Raw genomic sequence first — 18,022 nt, 5'->3', positions numbered from 1 at the left:
GACTGCATCAAGCCCCACACCAAATCCACAAACTCCAAACAGAGCTCCGACAATAACCACCTGAAGTGCATCCTGCTCAACACCCGCTCGGTCCACAGACACGCCATTGACCTTTGGAACCTACTCGACACCACATCGCCGGACGTCGCCTTTCTAACAGAAACCTGGATGAACGCCTCATCAGCACCCGACATTGCCATAGCCATCCCGGACGGCTACAAGATCATCCGAAAGGACCGCATCAACCAGACTGGAGGAGGCATCGCCATCGTCCACAAGAACACCATCCGCATCACGACCAGTTCCGGCGATAACCTCGCTGCCGCCAAACACCTTCACTTCCAGATCCACACCGACCCCAAGACCACACTCAGAGGCACCCTCATCTACAGGCCACCAGGACCCGCACACAATTCAGCGAAGACATCACTGACTTCATCAGCCCACACGCCCTCCCCTCCGAGGACTACATTCTACTGGGAGACCTCAACTTCCACCTGGAAAAGAACAACGACAGCAACACCACCACCCTTCTGGACAACCTCGCCAATCTCGGACTCAAACAACTTGTTAACACCCTCACCCATTATGTCGGGCAGACGCTCGACCCAATCTTCACCTCCAGCAAGCACATCTCCTTCAATCACACCACAGCTCTCCATTGGACAGACCACAGCCTTGTCCACTTCAACTACAAAAAGACAACGTCCCACATCCCCCCTCAACCAATTCCCCGCAGAAACTGGAACAAAATTAGTACCGACCAACTCTTCACATCGCTTCTCCAAAACCCTCCTGCAAAATCTTCGGACCCAAACCTTGCAGCCACCAACCTCACACAATGGATCACCCACAGCGCTGACGATTTAGCACCCTTGAAAAAACATCAAATCAAGCAAGGTATCAAAAAAGCCCCCTGGTTCAACGATGACCTTAAGAAATCCAAGAAGTTCTGTTGCACCCTCGAGAAAGCCTGGAGAAAAAACCCAACCACTGACAACCTGACTACCTTCAAGAACGCCACCCACAAAAACCACCAACTGATCCGATCCACCAAGAAATCAGCATTCAAGGATCGACTAGACAACAACGTCCACAACAGCAAGGAACTATTCAACATCGTCATCAAATTTACCCACCCCACCGCCGACACCAACGACATCACTCCCTCCCAAGACCTCTGCGACTCCCTAGCCTCATTCTTCCACAACAAAATCGCTGACATACATAACAGCTTCGAAAACCAGTCCACGCCACCCACCTCCGAACCAAAACCCCCCTCCAACAACCTTTGCGCCTGGAACCCAATCACCACTGAAGACACCATCCGCCTGATGAACTCCATCCACTCAGGATCGCTAACCGACCCATGTCCCCACCACATTTTCAACAAAGCAGACTCCATTATCGCACCCCATCTCCGAGACGTCATCAACTGCTCCCTCAACTCCGCTACCTTCCCGGAATGCTGGAAACATGCCGAACTCAGCGCCCTTCTGAAGAAACCCACAGCTGACCCCACTGAACTTAAGAACTACCGCCCCATCTCGCTCCTCCCATTCCCTGCCAAAGTCATTGAGAAAGCTGTCAACAGTCAGCTCGCCGCCTTCCTCGAATCCAACAAATCCCTCGAACCTTCACAGTCCGGCTTCCGAGCCAAACACAGCACCGAGACCGCCCTCATCGCAGCAACAGACGACATTCGAACTCTACTGGACAACGGAGAAAAAGCCGCCCTCATCCTACTTGACCTCTCAGCAGCCTTCGACACAGTCTGTCATAGCACCCTCATACAACGCCTCAGCAACGTCGGAATACAAGGAAAAGCATTGGACTGGATCATCTTGCCGGTAGAACCCAGAGAGTCCGCCTCCCCCCTTTTAGATCAGAGGCCACCAAAGTCATCTGCGGCGTACCACAAAGATCATCACTCAGTCCCACCCTCTTCAACGTATACATGAGTCCCCTCGCATCCATCGCGCACCAACACAACCTTAACATAATCTCCTACGCAGACGACACCCAGCTGATCCTCTCCGTCACCAAAGACCCAAACACCGCCAAAACCAACCTACACGAAGGGATGAAAGAAGTAGCCGAGTGGATGAAGAACAGCCGTTTAAAACTGAACTCAGACAAAACAGAAGTCCTCATCTTAGGTTCATCCCCCTCCGCTTGGGACGACTCATGGCGGCCACCGGCCCTGCGAAATACACCCATACCTACGGACCACGCACGTAACCTGGGCTTCATCCTGGACTCCTCCCTCTCGATGACCAGACAAGTCAACGCCGTCTCATCATGCTTCAACATCCTACGTATGCTCAAAAAAATCTTCTGTTGTATCCCCACTGAAACAAGAAAGACGGTCACCCACGCACTGGTCACAAGCCGACTGGACTACGGAAACACCCTTTACGCCGGAACCACAGCCAAACTACAGAAAAAACTCCAACGCATCCAAAACGCACCAGCCAGACTCATACTAGACATCCCCCGCCAAGCTCCCATTTCTGGTCACCTGAAAGACCTCCACTGGCTCCCCGTTAACAAGAGAATAACGTTCCGTCTCCTCACCCACACACACAAAGCCCTCTACGACCTAGGACCCGAATGCCTCAACACGCGCCTGTCCTTTTACACCATCACCCGCCAACTACGATCGTCCAATCAAGCCCTCGCCGCAATTCCATGCATCCATAGATCCACCATGGGGGGGAAGATCCTTCTCCTACTTAGCGGCCAAAACCTGTAATTCTCTCCCCACCCACCTCCGCCTTACACAGAAACACCTCTCCTTCAGAAAACAACTAAAAACTTGGATATTCGATAAGTAAAGTACCCCCCTCCCTCAAGCTCCTTGAGACCCTCTGGGTGAGTAGTGCGCTATACAAATGCTAAACTTGAACTTGCTAAACTTGTCCTTCCGTTACTTTATTTTTCAGGTCTCGGCCTGACGTGAGCAGCGCATGGCTCGTATACGACAACAGTGACATCATATTCACACAGCTGCAATGGCCGAGTGGTTAGGGCATTGGACTTGAAATCCAATGGTGTTTCCCCACATAGGTTTGAATCCTGCTTGCAGCGTCATGAGATTTTGCATGAACACCATTTGGTTTAGTTAAGTAAATCTCAACAAGTCACACAGTTAAACGTCAAAAACTCAAACTAGATAGAAAAATTGAGACAATTTCAACACCCAGGAAGTGTTTTATAGAGCTGGTGGCTCATAAGGGTTCGTAGTCTGGACCTGTCCTGCCTGATCTAGACAAGTCACGAAAAGACTAATTTTTTTTTATGTAGTGTGTCTTGTTTAGGCTTTTGGATTCTTTCTGAGTACACTTAAGGGCCTGGTCCCAAAGCTGTAATATAGGGAAAAGAGGGTAGAAATGCGCAGTGATTGATTACCGCTCATCTCTGCCCTGTCACTCACTTTGAGTGATGCATGTTGCTATTTTTATTAATTGTATGAAAGCATGCAAAATAAGTGAGGACAACAGGGCACTGCTGGTACGTGCCCCGTCCTTCCGTAACTTTACTTTTTTAGGTCTCGGCCTGACGTGAGCGGCGTATGGCTCGTATACGACAACAGTGACATCATACTCACGCAGCTGCGATGGCCGAGTGGTTAAGGCGTTGGGCTTTGAATCCAATGGGGTTTCCCCCCGTAGGTTTGAATCCTGCTTGCAGCGTCATGAGATTTCGCATGAACTCCATTTGGTTTAGTTAAGTAAATGTTCACTTCTCGTTACGCAATCCTCATCAAGTCACAGAGTTAAACGGCAAAAACTCAAACTACATTTAAACATTGAGACAATTTCCACACCCAGGAAGTGTTTTAGAGAGCAGGTGGCTCGGAAGGGTTCGTAGTCTGGACCTGTCCTGCCTGATCTAGACAAGTCATGAAAAGAGTACTGTTTTTTTATGAAGCATGTCTTGTTTAGGCTTTTGGACTCTTTCTTAGTACACTTAAGGGCCCGTTGCCACCGCCGTAATATAGGGAAAAGTGGGTAGAAATATGCAGTGATTGATTACTGCTCATCTGTGCCCTTTCACTCACTTTGAGTGAGGCGTGTTGCTATTTTTATTAATTGTATGAAAGCATGCAAAATAAGTGAGGACAACAGGGCACTGCTGGTACGTGCCCCGTCCTTCCGTTACTTTATTTTTTTGGTCTCGGCCTGACATGAGCAGAGCATGGCTCGTATACTCATGCAGCTGCGATGGCCGAGTTGTTAAGGCGTGGGACTCAAAATCCGATGGGTTTTCCCTGCGCAGGTTCGAATCCTGCTTGCTGCGTAGTGTGATTTTGCATTAACACCATTTGGTTTAGTTAAGGAAATATTCACTTCTCGTTACACAATCCTCATCAAGTCACAGAGTTAAACGGCAAAAACTCAAACTAGATGTAAACATTGAGATAATTTCCACACCCAGGAGGTGTTTTAGAGGGCAGGTGGCTCGGAAGGGTTCGTAGTCTGGACCTGTCCTGCCTGATCTAGACAAGTCATGAAAAGAGTCCTTTTTTTTATGAAGCGTGTCTTGTTTAAGCTTTTGGACTCTTTCTGAGTACACTTAAGGGCCAGTTGCCACTGCCGTAATATAGGGAAAAAAGGGTAGAAATGTGCAGTGATTGATTACCGCTCATCTGTGCCCTTTAACTGACTTTGAGTGATGCATGTTGCTATTTTTATTAATTGTATGAAAGTATGCAAAATAAGTGAGGACAACAGGGCATTGCTGGTACGTGCCCCGTCCTTCTGTTACTTTATTTTTTTGGTCTCGGCCTGACATGAGCAGAGCATGGCTCGTATACGACAACAGTGACATCATACTCATGCAGCTCCGATGGCCGAGTGGTTAAGGCGTTGGACTCGAAATTCAATGGGGTTTCCATGCGCAGGTTCGAATCCTGCTTGCAGCGTAGTGTGATTTTGCATGAACACCATTTGGTTTAGTTAAGGAAATGTTCACTTCTCGTTACGCAATCCTCATCAAGTCACAGAGTTAAATGGCAGAAACTCAAACTAGATGTAAACATTGAATCAATTTCCACACCTAGGAAGTGTTTTAGAGAGCAGGTGGCTCGGAAGGGTTTGTAGTCTGGACCTATCCTGCCTGATCTAGACAAGTTACGAAAAGAGTAATTTTTTTTATGAAGCGTGTCTTGTTTAGGCTTTTGGACTCTTTCTGAGTACACTTAAGGGCCCGTTGCCACCGCCGTAATATAGGGAAACGAGGGTAGAAATGTGCAGTGATTGATTACTGCTAATCTGTGCCCTGTCACTCACTTTGAGTGATGCGTATTGCTATTTTTATTAATTGTATGAAAGCATGCGAAATAAGTGAAGACAACAGGGCACTGCTGGTACGTGCCCCGTCCTTCCGTTACTTTATTTTTTAGGTCTCGGCCTGACGTGAGTAGCGCATGGCTTGTATATGACAACTGTGACATCATACTCACGCAGCTGCGATGGTCGAGTGGTTAAGGCGTGGGACTTGAAATCCAATGGGGTTTCCCCGCGTAGGATCGTATCCTGCTTGCAGCGTCATGAGATTTTGCATGAACAGCATTTGGTTTAGTTAAGTAAATGTTCACTTCTCGTTAAGCAATCCTCATCAAGTCACAGAGTTAAATGGTAAAAACTCAAACTAGATGTAAACAATTTCACACACCCAGGAAGTGTTTTAGAGAGCAGGTGGCTCGAAAGGGTTCGTAGTCTAGACCTGTCCTGCCTGATCTAGACAAGTCATGAAAAGAGTACTTATTTTATGAAGAGTGTCTTGTTTAGGCTTTTGGACTTTTTCTGAGTACACTTAAGGGCCCGCTGCCACCGCCGTAATATAGGGAAAAGAGGGAAGAAATGCGCAGTGATTGATTACCCCTTATCTGTGCCCTGTCACTCACTTTCAGTGATGCGTGTGTAACGACCGGATTTTCGGACCAGATGGAATCAGCTCACCAAGACACCACCAACCCAGCCGAAACGCAACCACATCCCTCCTCAGGACCCATATATCCAGGCACCTGGGTACCTACTTGAGGATGGGGATTTAGCAATATACAAGCTCATATCATCAGAAACCCCACTAAATCTATAGGGATTACTAGGAATACTCACTGATTACTAAGGACGTCCATGCCCTACACCACACTCATACCTTATAGTCTTGCGGCAACTCAGACCCAGACCATGCTACCCTCCTACTCATAGTGAAGGGGGCAGTTCCAATAACTTACCATTACACACTGACACACTCAGTGCTCTCTCAAGCCACAATCCTGTGGGTATACGCACTGTGTCCTCCCAGTGCTCTCACTATTTCATACATACACAAGCCACAATCCTGTGGGTATACACACTGACCACAATCAGTGCTCTCACTAATTCTACTCTCTCTCTAGCAGCAATCTCACTACACACCGTGTCCCTCCGGTGCTCTCACAAGCCACAATCCTGTGGGTATACACACTGACCACAATCAGTGCTCTCACTAACGCCACCTTCCCTAGCAGCGATCTCACTACACACCGTGTCCCTCCGGTGCTCTCACAAGCCACAATCCTGTGGGTATACACACGGACCACAATCAGTGCTCTCACTAACGCCACCTTCCCTAGCAGCGATCTGACTACACACCGTATCCCCCCGGTGCTCTCATTAACGCCGCTACACAACAACGCTCACTTTCCTATGAATACCTTCAGCTCTCTCTCTCTCTGTTGGGAAGTTTCTCTCATACATCTAATACCTACTGGGAATGTCTCATATATTTTATGTGGTACACAAGAATGGCCAAATTACACTATGCAATTGTTATCTAAAACAAGTTCTCCTCTTCCCCTCATTATTCAGTTACCATTTACCTGGACGGGAATAGCATCCGTTCATATAACAGCATCTGACTAGAAGAAAGGTTAACTTTACCATAAGAAAATAACAAGTACACACTAGTTCACTAAGAACTGGGGTATCTTTATTCAACAATATAACACATAAAAGTAAAAGGGGAATAGACACATACACAGATCTGCGGGGTCTCTTTATTATAATGGAAAGCTTTATTACTATAACACATCCACATGTAATTGACAGGGACTGTAAATAGGTAAAGAGGGAATGGATTATACTGCACACCGCTGATAGGAAAAAGGATTAGCAATACAGTAGGGGAATCTAGCCTAGGAAATAAAGGACAAGATTAATGTTTAAGTGTAAAGCAAACTAATATAACAGGACAGATATCACCTGATTAGTATGAAGTCTTGCTCTAGCTGTCATCTGGGTTCCTCTCTCGTCTGTGCCTTGGCTCGTCTCAGATTCTCCCCTGTACTCTTTGGACACGCATCTGCGCTGATCACTCTGCACTGGATTCCTCTCCCCCACGAACTGTCTTCACCTTTCCGCTTCAGTCTAATGATATAGTTTCTGCCGCTCTGATAACCGTTCGCTCCACTAGCTTCTTCACTCTGTCTGATTATCCCAGCTCCAATGTCCAACTCACTCCAGCTGCTCCCACAGACTAATCCACGATATAACTTCAGTCTCTTCCAAAAGGCATCACTCCAGACTCCAGATGATCACAACTCCTTCTGATAAGTAACTACTTCTGACTGCTTTCTTCAGCTCCAAACATCATCTGCCTTCTCTCTCCAGCTCCAAACACCATCTGCTCACAACTGCTTCTGATAACTCCAGCAATCATCTGTCTGCTCTCTCTCTGGTTCCAACTGACTGACTTCTCTTTCTCCAAGAACCGACTGACCTCTCTCTGTTCCAAACACCAACTCACTTCTCGCTGTTCCAAACACCAACTGACTGCTCCGCCTCTTCTGCACTTCACTAATATGGAATGCTCTCTCCTCATGGAAAGTTCCAGTCATCAGCCTGCCGCCACTCCGCGTCAAGGACACACACCCAGCCGGCCGGCCTTTTGTGGTGTCTTCGACACAAAGAATAATACAGTCTACCGATAAGGGCCGGCCCAGGCCGGTTCTCTCCAAGTGAACAACACCTCATAACTAAAACATCACCTTTACCCTGCAGGCATCTCAGTCTGCAGGGACAGAAAGCAAAATGGAGTCTCCCTGGTTCTGGGCCTTTTAGGCCTGAAAAGGATGAAATAACACTTAGCTCTGTCAGAGTACATACACAAACCATACCAATATGTAATATAAAGTCAGGACTACAGGATCCACCCTCTACTATAGGTAGGATAATGAAAGGACACATAATTATGTCAAAGCCAATAGGCAATAGATGGATTAGAGTCAAGAATAAGGGATCTATCATCATATAAAGCTGCTATCCTCTAGTTTATGCTTCTAGGTCTGAAAAGAGGCCCAAAAGGACCAAAACAAGGTAAGAATAAGGATCTAGGATGGTAGCAAGCTTAAAGTCACCATCACTCAGAAATAGAGCCAAAAACACGGTCACTACACTCCACCCTTGAGTTTAATTTGCTAACATCCGTAAACAACAACAAACAAATAAACAAACATCAACATAATCTATCAATAAAATCAAAAACAAAAAGACTCCCTGGGGATACTGTTTGTCTAACCTGTACGGCGCTGCCGATTGCTGAAGGCTCCTCTGTCTTTCACCCACGCCTCGCGGTACCCGCTCCGCGGGTCCCGCTTCGGATTCCTCCTTCTTGTGGACGCTGCAGTGGGGTTGTGAGAAGCGGCAGGGCTGCGAGCGCAAAACCCGGGACTCAAACTCCCAGGAGTCCCGGTGTGTGAGAGGCCGAGTCACCTGGCCCCGCTCTTCCTGACCGCCCCGCCCCACCTCCAACAGCTGAAAAGGGGGAAGGACTCTCTGTACTGCGGGATACTGTTTGTCTAACCTGGACGGCGCTGCCGATTGCTGAAGGCTCCTCTGTCTTTCACCCACGCCTCGCGGTACCCGCTCCGCGGGTCCCGCTTCGGATTCCTCCTTCTTGTGGACGCTGCAGTGGGGTTGTGAGAAGCGGCAGGGCTGCGAGCGCAAAACCCGGGACTCAAACTCCCAGGAGTCCCGGTGTGTGAGAGGCCGAGTCACCTGGCCCCGCTCTCCCTGACCGCCCCGCCCCGCCTCCAATAGCTGAAAAGGGGGAAGGACTCTCTGTACTGCGGGATACTGTTTGTCTAACCTGTACGGCACTGCCGATTGCTGAAGGCTCCTCTGTCTTTCACCCACGCCTCGCGGTACCCGCTCCGCGGGTCCCGCTTCGGATTCCTCCTTCTTGTGGACGCTGCAGTGGGGTTGTGAGAAGCGGCAGGGCTGCGAGCGCAAAACCCGGGACTCAAACTCCCAGGAGTCCCGGTGTGTGAGAGGCCGAGTCACCTGGCCCCGCTCTCCCTGACCGCCCCGCCCCACCTCGAACGTCTCTGCCCATTGGCCCAAAGACCTACAGATACAGCTGTCCCTCGCTGCGCGGGAGCGCGCGGGAGCGACCGGGGCTAAGACCGGGCAAAGAGCGGGCCGTTTGAGGCCGTTCGAGGACATAGTGGACTGGACTGGGCCAGCCCTCTAAGTCCTTATATTCAGGTTTTATTGCCATCACCAGATACCATGTCATCCCGGGAGTATAAGGAGAGGGCCGCAAAATCCAAACTAAAAAACGGAACCCTAGATGATTTTATTACCAAAACCCACTCCGCTATAGACAATGAGATTGCCAAAATGCAACGCCGCGTTTCATCTGAATTGGACGCTGCAAGGAGGCTGTCACAGGAGATAACTGCGGCTAAAAAATCATCTATAGGTACCCTTGCCTTTGCTAAAACCCCTGACCGCTCTATCGCCCAGCCACTGAAATTGATTGGAACAACTGCAGACATCCACCAACCAACTGTCCCCACCACACCCACACCAAAGGAGACATCACCATCACATTTATCATCCCCTAACCCTTCAAAATTATCTATGTCTGTGGTAATAGGGGGAATGAATGAGTGTAAGAAAGATGTGTCGGTGTTGGGTTTAAATATTAAATCCACAGTGCAGGCGGAGGGAATTCTTGAACACAAACAGCAAGGGTCATACACCAAAAGGAAGCGTGGTAACCAAACATCATACGCTAGGAAAAAAGTAAAGGTTGCAAAATCCCAATTATCCACCAAGTTGCCATCTCCGTCTCCAGCGATTATTACACAACCCTCTGACTCTATACCAGAGGTTGATGTGGATTCGCTGGAGATAATTCAAGATAGGGATAAATTGACAATAGTGAAGGAGAACAATGGAGCGCCACTTTGTGTTATAAATGGGGAAGACGTGGAATTTCTGACTGTAGTGTGGGAAACGCTTAAAAAGCTTTTAAACCCCTTTGAGGATAGACTATTACAGATAGGATACCAACTTTCCAATATTGAGAAAAACATCTCGCATTCAGGGAAAAAACACCCCGGTAAGGAAGACAAAGATTTAATGGTTGGTGTTGAGAAACTTATAAAAAGTCTATTGAATCCCCTGATGGACAAAACCCAAATAATAAACTCAAAATTAGATCAACTGGAGTTCTTAACATCTAAGAACACCGCTCTATTGGAAAGCCTGGTAGGAAATAAAAAACAACCAGCCACTACTGTTGGTAAGACTAACAGTGATAACATCATTTTAGGGAAAAAGGGCTCTAAACCTAATCTGATATCTCAACCCCTACCTAGCGGTATTTCCGCCTGTACCACCTCTTGTTCAGTTCCAACACCCCAAATAAAAACGAAGCAGGGGAGCACATTGGGCCAAAAGTCAAGTAACTCCCTGGTGGTAACTACACCAGTTACTACATCTGCGCCTGCCCAGATTAATAACGAAGTGAAAGATACCCCGTCGAGTAAACCTCAGGCCCCCAGTAAAACCCCATTACAAGGTAGACAGATCTACGTAAATATACCCCCGGAGTCTGCCCCTTACATGGCAATCCTGACAGGTGTACCATTAATCCCAGAGAATAAATATGAGAAAAACGAGGACCTCCTAAATAAAACTAAATTTTGGCTAAATACAAATAGGCCACTGACCGAGGATACTGCTACAAAAATCCTAAGTGTACGGAGGGTTCCCTGGGTTGGACCAAGTAAAAAAGACCTGGAGGGCGACTGCATTTTGATAAACTTTAGAGATAATTGGGTCAAGGATATCATTTGTAGTAAAGCCAGGTTTGGGAGGATGGGGGACATCCAGTGTGTGGGTCTTGAATATTTTTATCCCAACCTCTATCAGTCTATCCCTGATCAAAATCCCTTTCATCAAAGACATGGCACAAATGGTGGATATCAAACGGGTTGGACACACAATCTGAACATGAACCAAGGTCCGCATCACCATTATACCCCTTGGCATGAGACAGCTCATTTCATGGGGCCGCCAAATATGGGCAACTTCACACAAGTCCCTTATAACCCACGAAGACCGAGGTTTAGGGGCACAGACTATCCTGGTTGGTTCCCAACTAATAATTACAACAACAATATGCCCCTGAGGAATCGCTTTGATCCTTTAATGAACTTGGATGAGGTAGACTGACTACCACCCAGGATCAAAGGCATCGCACGTCCCGTATTAAATGGGGCAACGGAAGAAGACCAAGGAATATGCATCAACGATGGTGACCTAGTGCATGTAACCCTTGAGGGCGACAATGCGAATGCTAGACATCCTCAGTTGGGGACTGCTGCTATGCCAAAGGTCAACACAGGCAAGGGTCATGAACAGATTAGGCTACCATTGCTCGATCCAAATACCACTGTCGTAAGAGATGTTTTGGGAATTAATCATGGAATACAAGGGTCTTCATCATCATCATCACTAATATCTCTATTGTCTTGGAACATTTCCGGAATAATAAACAAACTAGAAGATGAGATATGGTTAGATTTTGTGGAAGCTCATGGAATTCTGTGTTTACAAGAGACATGGTCTAGGACCACCTGTGACATTGAGGGCTTTCAATCATTTGCTGTCCCGGCTGTCCCATCTGCATCGGGGAGGGCAAAAGGTGGAATAATGACAGCGTTGTCAACAAAATTAATGGACTACAAAATTTCGACATTGGCAGAGACAAATTGGTATCAAGTGTTGTTACTGGAACATCTTTTCCCTGAAGCAGTGTTACTAATTAACTGGTACTATAACATCTTCAATGGATATGATACCTCAATAATTCAAGATCTGGAGCATGCTTTGGGTAAGGTCCGCAGTAGGCACCCTTCTTCGCCGCTCATCTGGGTTGATGACTTTAATTGTACTCTTTGCATTCATGGAGGATCAAACGTATGTGGTCTAGAGGACCTGAATGCCCAGCCTCTAAACCATTTCAGGCATACACCACAGGGGGATGCCTTGAATAACATTATCATAACCAATGACTTGTGCGTAGTAGATCCCTGGTCTCCCCCAGACACTCTGCATATACCAACTTTTCAGGGCTTGAGGGGAGAAATAAGTACAATTGATTTTGTTGTGGTATCAAGTTCTTTTCTTAAGTATGTGGAAAAGCTGGAGGTGGTGGCAAATCCCACCAGTGATCATAACCCTTTAATACTATCACTCTGGGTTCCAACAAAAGAATCACCAAAGATCTGGGAACAACCCATCAAGTATAATAAAAACCAGGGCGTTACTTTGAAATGGGGGAAGATAAATGTGCCCAAGCTGGAGGATGATATTGTTGTAAATTGTAAAACTGAAATAGAATTATGTTTAGCAGGATCCGACCCTATTAAGGTGATAGAAAGTTTTGAGAAGTTGTGTTGCCATGTAGGTCAGTCCTTAAAAAAGCCTAAAGGGAAGGGAGGCCAAAAGTCCTTTAGATGGTTTGATTCCGTGTGTTCCGCCACACATCGATCATTGAAATCAGCTCTGTCTCAAAAGCCAAGAAATAAAGAGCTTGTAAGGATTAGTAGAAAGGCTTATAGAGATGCTATCATAAAAAGAAAACAGGATCTGAAAGACATGGCTTGGGATGATCTTGAAAAGGCAGCAGAACTGAAAGACAGTAGGCTCTTTTGGGAGGTAATTAATCGTCCCCTTTTTAAGAGTAATAACAATGAAACTATAGTTATGCAGGTTAGCGCTGAACAATGGGTTGAACATTTCAGTAAGATTTTTAATCCTAATTCTTATGCAATAATGCTATCCAATGAGGGGACAGGGGACGTAATGTTGTCACCTCCCTCGGCTTTGACCCTCAGCTCTTCAATCACATTGACTGAGATTGAGGAAGCCCTAGGGAAAGGTGCATCATTAAAAGCTCCAGGCCCAGATGCTGTCCCTCTGGATCTTTTTAAGTCTAATGTTAGTCTGTGGGCACCCATTTTATTGAATGTCTTCAAAGCTGTAGTGGTTGGCCGTATCCCAGGCACATGGAAGGAGGCAACTGTAGTGCCAATCTTTAAGAAAGGTAACAGATCCGATCCACGTTGTTACCGCCCGATTTCTTTAATAGATGCCTCATGCAAAATTCTAGGCAGAGTAATCTTGGCGAGATTAGAAAGCTGGGCAGATACTGTTGGATTGATAGTTGATTCCCAATATGGTTTTAGACGTGGAAAGGGGACAAACGAGCAGTGCCTTAACTTGGCACTAATCATGGGCAAGTACATGAAGGCCAAAAAATCCCCCATACACCTGGCCTTCATGGACTTGACAAGCGCTTTCGATACTGTTTGCAGGAACAAGTTGTGGAGGATGATGAGTGACATGGGCTTTGAGGAACCTCTAGTGACTTTGCTCCGTAGGTTACACGAAGCAACAAATGTGTCCATCAGATTTGGTTCTGGAGGGGAAATAACGAAATCAATACCTTCTACTGAAGGAGTGCGCCAAGGATGCATCTTGGCGCCTTTCCTCTTCTTGGTTTATACAAATGGATTAGAACAGTACCTATTAAATCAGGGCTGTGACTTCCCAAAAATTAATGGTAAAAGCATTCCTATGCTTTCGTATGCGGACGATACTGTCCTAATGACACTGACAGGAAACAGCATGCAAGTGTGTTTAGATGCATTCAACAAATTCATGCTTGATTTAGACCTAAAGGTAAATTTTGAAAAATCCTTTGTGATGTCTTGTGGCCCAAAGGGGTCGTCCATTAGGAAGTTCGTGGTAAACAACCGCATAATTGGGAAAGTAGATAATTTCAACTATCTTGGTAATCTGTTTGATAGTAAACTAAGTTGGACACTGGTAATGAAGGCCCGAGCCCAGAACATGACAAGGGCGATAGAGGGTATCTTCCGCTTCTGTAGTAAATTGGGGCAAAAGCACATCATGCATCTCAGAACCCTTTATACCTCAAAATGCCTATCTGTAGCCACTTACGGGGCAGGGGTGTGGGGGACCGAATCGCCTGCCGCAATACAGGTGGTGGAAAATAACTTTATAAAAAGGGTCTTGTCAGTACCAAAAAGTACCTCAAACAATTTCTGCCATAATGAAATCGGTATGGTTAGCGTTTCCGATACAATCCGCTTGTCCCCTTTGCTGTTATGGGGTAAAATTTGGCAATCTGAAGACCTGCAATTAACCAAAGAAATTATTACCGATTGCATGACTTTAGAAAACTCAAAACAGATCCCCTGGTTGTCCTATGTCTGTAATATGTTGAACAAAATTGCACTTGGTTCCTATTTTTACAACCCTGGAAAAATCGGGGGGAATTACAAGGTGGACATAAAGGCAAAGTATCTAAAGACAGTGAATCAGCCTTCAACGGACAATGTAATGGATATTGGTACTACTCATGCCTGTAAACCCCAACCACAGTTCTATTTAACATTTACCCTTAATGTGCAATGGAGATTCCTTTTAACAAGGTTTAGACTGGAGATTCTCCATTTCTTACTTGCCTTTCCGAAACAAGGGGGCTGGGGTGAGAGACTGCCCTCTTGTCCTTGTAACAATAGGGATAGGCAAAGTACCTTACATCTGGTCCTTTTTTGCTCATTGTACAAAGAGCCAAGACTCCGGTTTATCAAGCCAATCTTGAAGGGAAGGCAACCTTGCACTTATAAGGAAGGGTATGAGTATTTGTCATCACTATCCTCTGTGGGAATCTGCTGTGCAATGTTAAATTTCATTAGGATCTCCCTAAAGATTAGGAAGAATTATGGGTAGCACCACATGTATAGAAATTTTAGAAAAATCTTATAATTGCAAATCCTTTTCTGTATAATTGTAAATCCTTTTCTGTATTTTTATTACCGTTATCATCATGTCTTTTTTAATTGGTATAAATGTGTCTTTTAATTTAGCTCCTCTTCTAAAGGCAAGATGAATTGTATGTTCAATACTTTTATGATTCATTTTATGTATCGAATAAAGTTTTTGAATACGAATACGACTCCCTAAAATGAATGACAACTAAGGAAAATACCACCTAAAACCTGATGTAGGGAATGTAAATCTGACAACCAATTGAAAACTAATCAAAGCACCCTTGACCTGAATGTTGAAATGTAACTAAATTGATCTGATAACAACAGAAACTAACCAAAGCACCCTTAAACTAAATGTGCCTCAACTTCTAGTGATAACTCATGAAATCTATTGATGTGGGGACATGTCTGTGGAATAAAAACAACAAAGGGCCTAAATGAGGCCTACCTACTTCGGTCAACTTAAGAAAGGATTTGGTAAAATCTGACAAATAAACATGACAAAGTGTCCTCAAAGTCTGGGCAACTATTACTAATAGATGTAGGACATAACTTAACTAAAAGACACACCTCCCAGGACAACTTAAAGTCTAAGGTGACCACCCTTGGAACTAATCCCACTGTTCTAATTAAGAGTTGATGAATCAAAGTGAAAGTGTAATAATAGGAAAACAAGGATAACCCCATCTCTACAAAATAGCTGGTGTAGCACTATGCATATCAAGCAAGAAATCAAAGAAAGTTATCTAAGTGTGGTGTATATATTCTTCTACAAGATAATTCAGACATAAATAGTCTGTCCAGAAATCCCTATAGCTAAAATAGCTAAATTATAGACTTAAACTTGGAAAATTGAGTAATAGTAGACCATGCCAAAGTCAATAGGCAAAGGTCATAAGTCATCTAACTCAGGAAACAGTTTGCACCTAATCCCTCTGTATCAATCTGTGGAACACATGTGTGCACCATCATGCAGAACACTGCTTTCCCTTCATTGGCAAAACTGTTTTACAGAAAACAGGAAAACTATAAAATAGGTGAAAGATAAAGAAGTGTAAAGTCAATCTGTATCAATAATGAAATAGCATAGCATGCTAAAATCAAAATATCATGTATCACAGGGCATCAGATTATTAAAGCAGCTCACTAATCACCCTATGACTATCAAATAATATCATTTACATATACTAAAAGGAGTCATTGAACCAAAGGCAAAATCATAAATGTGGCACTGCATCTTTTAAACTGGAAAATCAAAACCATGAACAGGACTGAGAAATTTTGAATTGGGGCCTGTTTGTGGTAATTGCAAAAATGGCATAGTGTCCATCTGAAATAGAAACATGGGAAAAAATGCAAGACTCAAGAATGCAGGCCAAGGAATTACAATTCAGACTCCTTTCGTAAAGAAACATCATTATAACCAAATAAAAATGGGTTCTTTTAGATCATCACTTGCAAAAGTAAATTAATAAAAAAAATTCAAAAATAGAACTATTGGCTTTTTTGTTTAGGAAATCCAGGAATGGTATATGTAGTTTTAACCTGACTGCTGAGGCAGCCAACTGCAGATTATGATATCAATTTGAAAAGTTCAGTCAATATAAAATGTTCTCTTCCATAGTTGGTTTCTCCTTAGGAAAACAGTTCATTCGTGTAGGCCACGATCCTCCATCTTCATCTGTATCCTTTGCCAAGGAAGCACGCCCTCCAATCTGGTCATCAGCCCCAGGCATGTCAGCTTCCGGTCTGGGTCCAGGCTCGGGGGTTTTTGGGGGATGGGGGCACTCGTCCGAAAAAAAAAAACCACATCACTCCAAAATAAGAAAATACACACTCATACAGGGCCCCCACAAAAAACAGCCATCTAAAACGAAAAACAAGTATCATCAATCTTGCAAAAACACATTTTCCATTCAAAAAGCACCCCAATTGCTTTTCATTTCTATTAGAAACCTCCTAATTCATGAAAAGAACTCTTCTAAATCCTAGGAATGATTTAAACAATCTACCTATACCATATTCTTTAAATTTGTTTGGGCAAAATCTAATTTTTTCATACACAGCCAGAAGGGCTGGGGCGGCTAACTACCTCTCACTCCTTTGAGAAACAGCCCCTCCCTCCAGAAAGATGTCCGCGCTCAGAGTTTTGAATCAGCTCCAACCATAACAATCAGGAGACGGGCTACACTGCGATCTAAAATTGAATCACTGCCAAATGCTGATCTCATTGCAGGAGCGAAGCTCCTGCCAAGTTTTTTCTCTACACTGCCTTCCCCTCATCGTGATGTCACCCACAGGGCGCCTCCACCCTTTCAAAACTCTGTGAGCGAAGAACTGCTGAATATTTGCCAAAAATAAAAAAAAAACAAAAGGGCAAGTCTGCCTCAGACGGACGCTCCGAAAAAAGGGCCCCTCCTTTCAAAACCACCATGAGAGCCTGGCTGAGCTATCATTTCAGCCAAGGTCAAAAAACTAATTCTTTCTAACTTGAAACATACTCGTTCTCAGGCTTCAATTGCACCATTATTTCTAACTAATTTAAGCAAATTTAGACATGGTAAAAAGCATCCTAAAAACAGGATTTAATCAAAACATTTTTTGTAACCTAGACACATGCTAGCATTCTCAAATGAGAAGCAAAATAATTCTGTAGAATCTAAGACAAACTATATATCATAATGTACTGTTACTTGCTGAAAAGGAAAACATTAACATAACATTACATGCAGCAACATAGAAAATCACGACACATTTCTTAAAATAACATGTGAAACACCATCAATTTAAACAAGGGGAAAAAAAAAAGTTATACATGTAATTTTGCACTGCATAACCAAGAATTCATAATTTGGCGCACAAGCTTTTCTGTTC

At 44.8% G+C, this 18,022-nt stretch overlaps 3 non-coding genes across 3 annotated transcripts; all 3 read left to right on the top strand.

Moving 5' to 3' along the window:
- The first annotated feature begins 3,613 nt into the window (after positions 1-3,613).
- Positions 3,614-3,695, top strand: TRNAQ-UUG (transfer RNA glutamine (anticodon UUG)). Its single transcript has one exon. It is a non-coding gene; the product is annotated as a tRNA-Gln (tRNA).
- Positions 3,696-4,220: 525 nt separating this feature from the next.
- Positions 4,221-4,302, top strand: TRNAL-CAA (transfer RNA leucine (anticodon CAA)). Its single transcript has one exon. It is a non-coding gene; the product is annotated as a tRNA-Leu (tRNA).
- A 543-nt stretch (positions 4,303-4,845) lies between these two features.
- On the top strand, positions 4,846-4,927 carry TRNAS-CGA (transfer RNA serine (anticodon CGA)). Its single transcript has one exon. It is a non-coding gene; the product is annotated as a tRNA-Ser (tRNA).
- The last annotated feature ends 13,095 nt before the right edge of the window (positions 4,928-18,022 follow it).

Source organism: Lissotriton vulgaris, chromosome 11 (assembly GCF_964263255.1).
Source record: "Lissotriton vulgaris chromosome 11, aLisVul1.2, whole genome shotgun sequence".
NCBI lineage: Eukaryota > Metazoa > Chordata > Amphibia > Caudata > Salamandridae > Lissotriton > Lissotriton vulgaris.
This window is presented reverse-complemented; position numbering and strand designations above follow the sequence as displayed.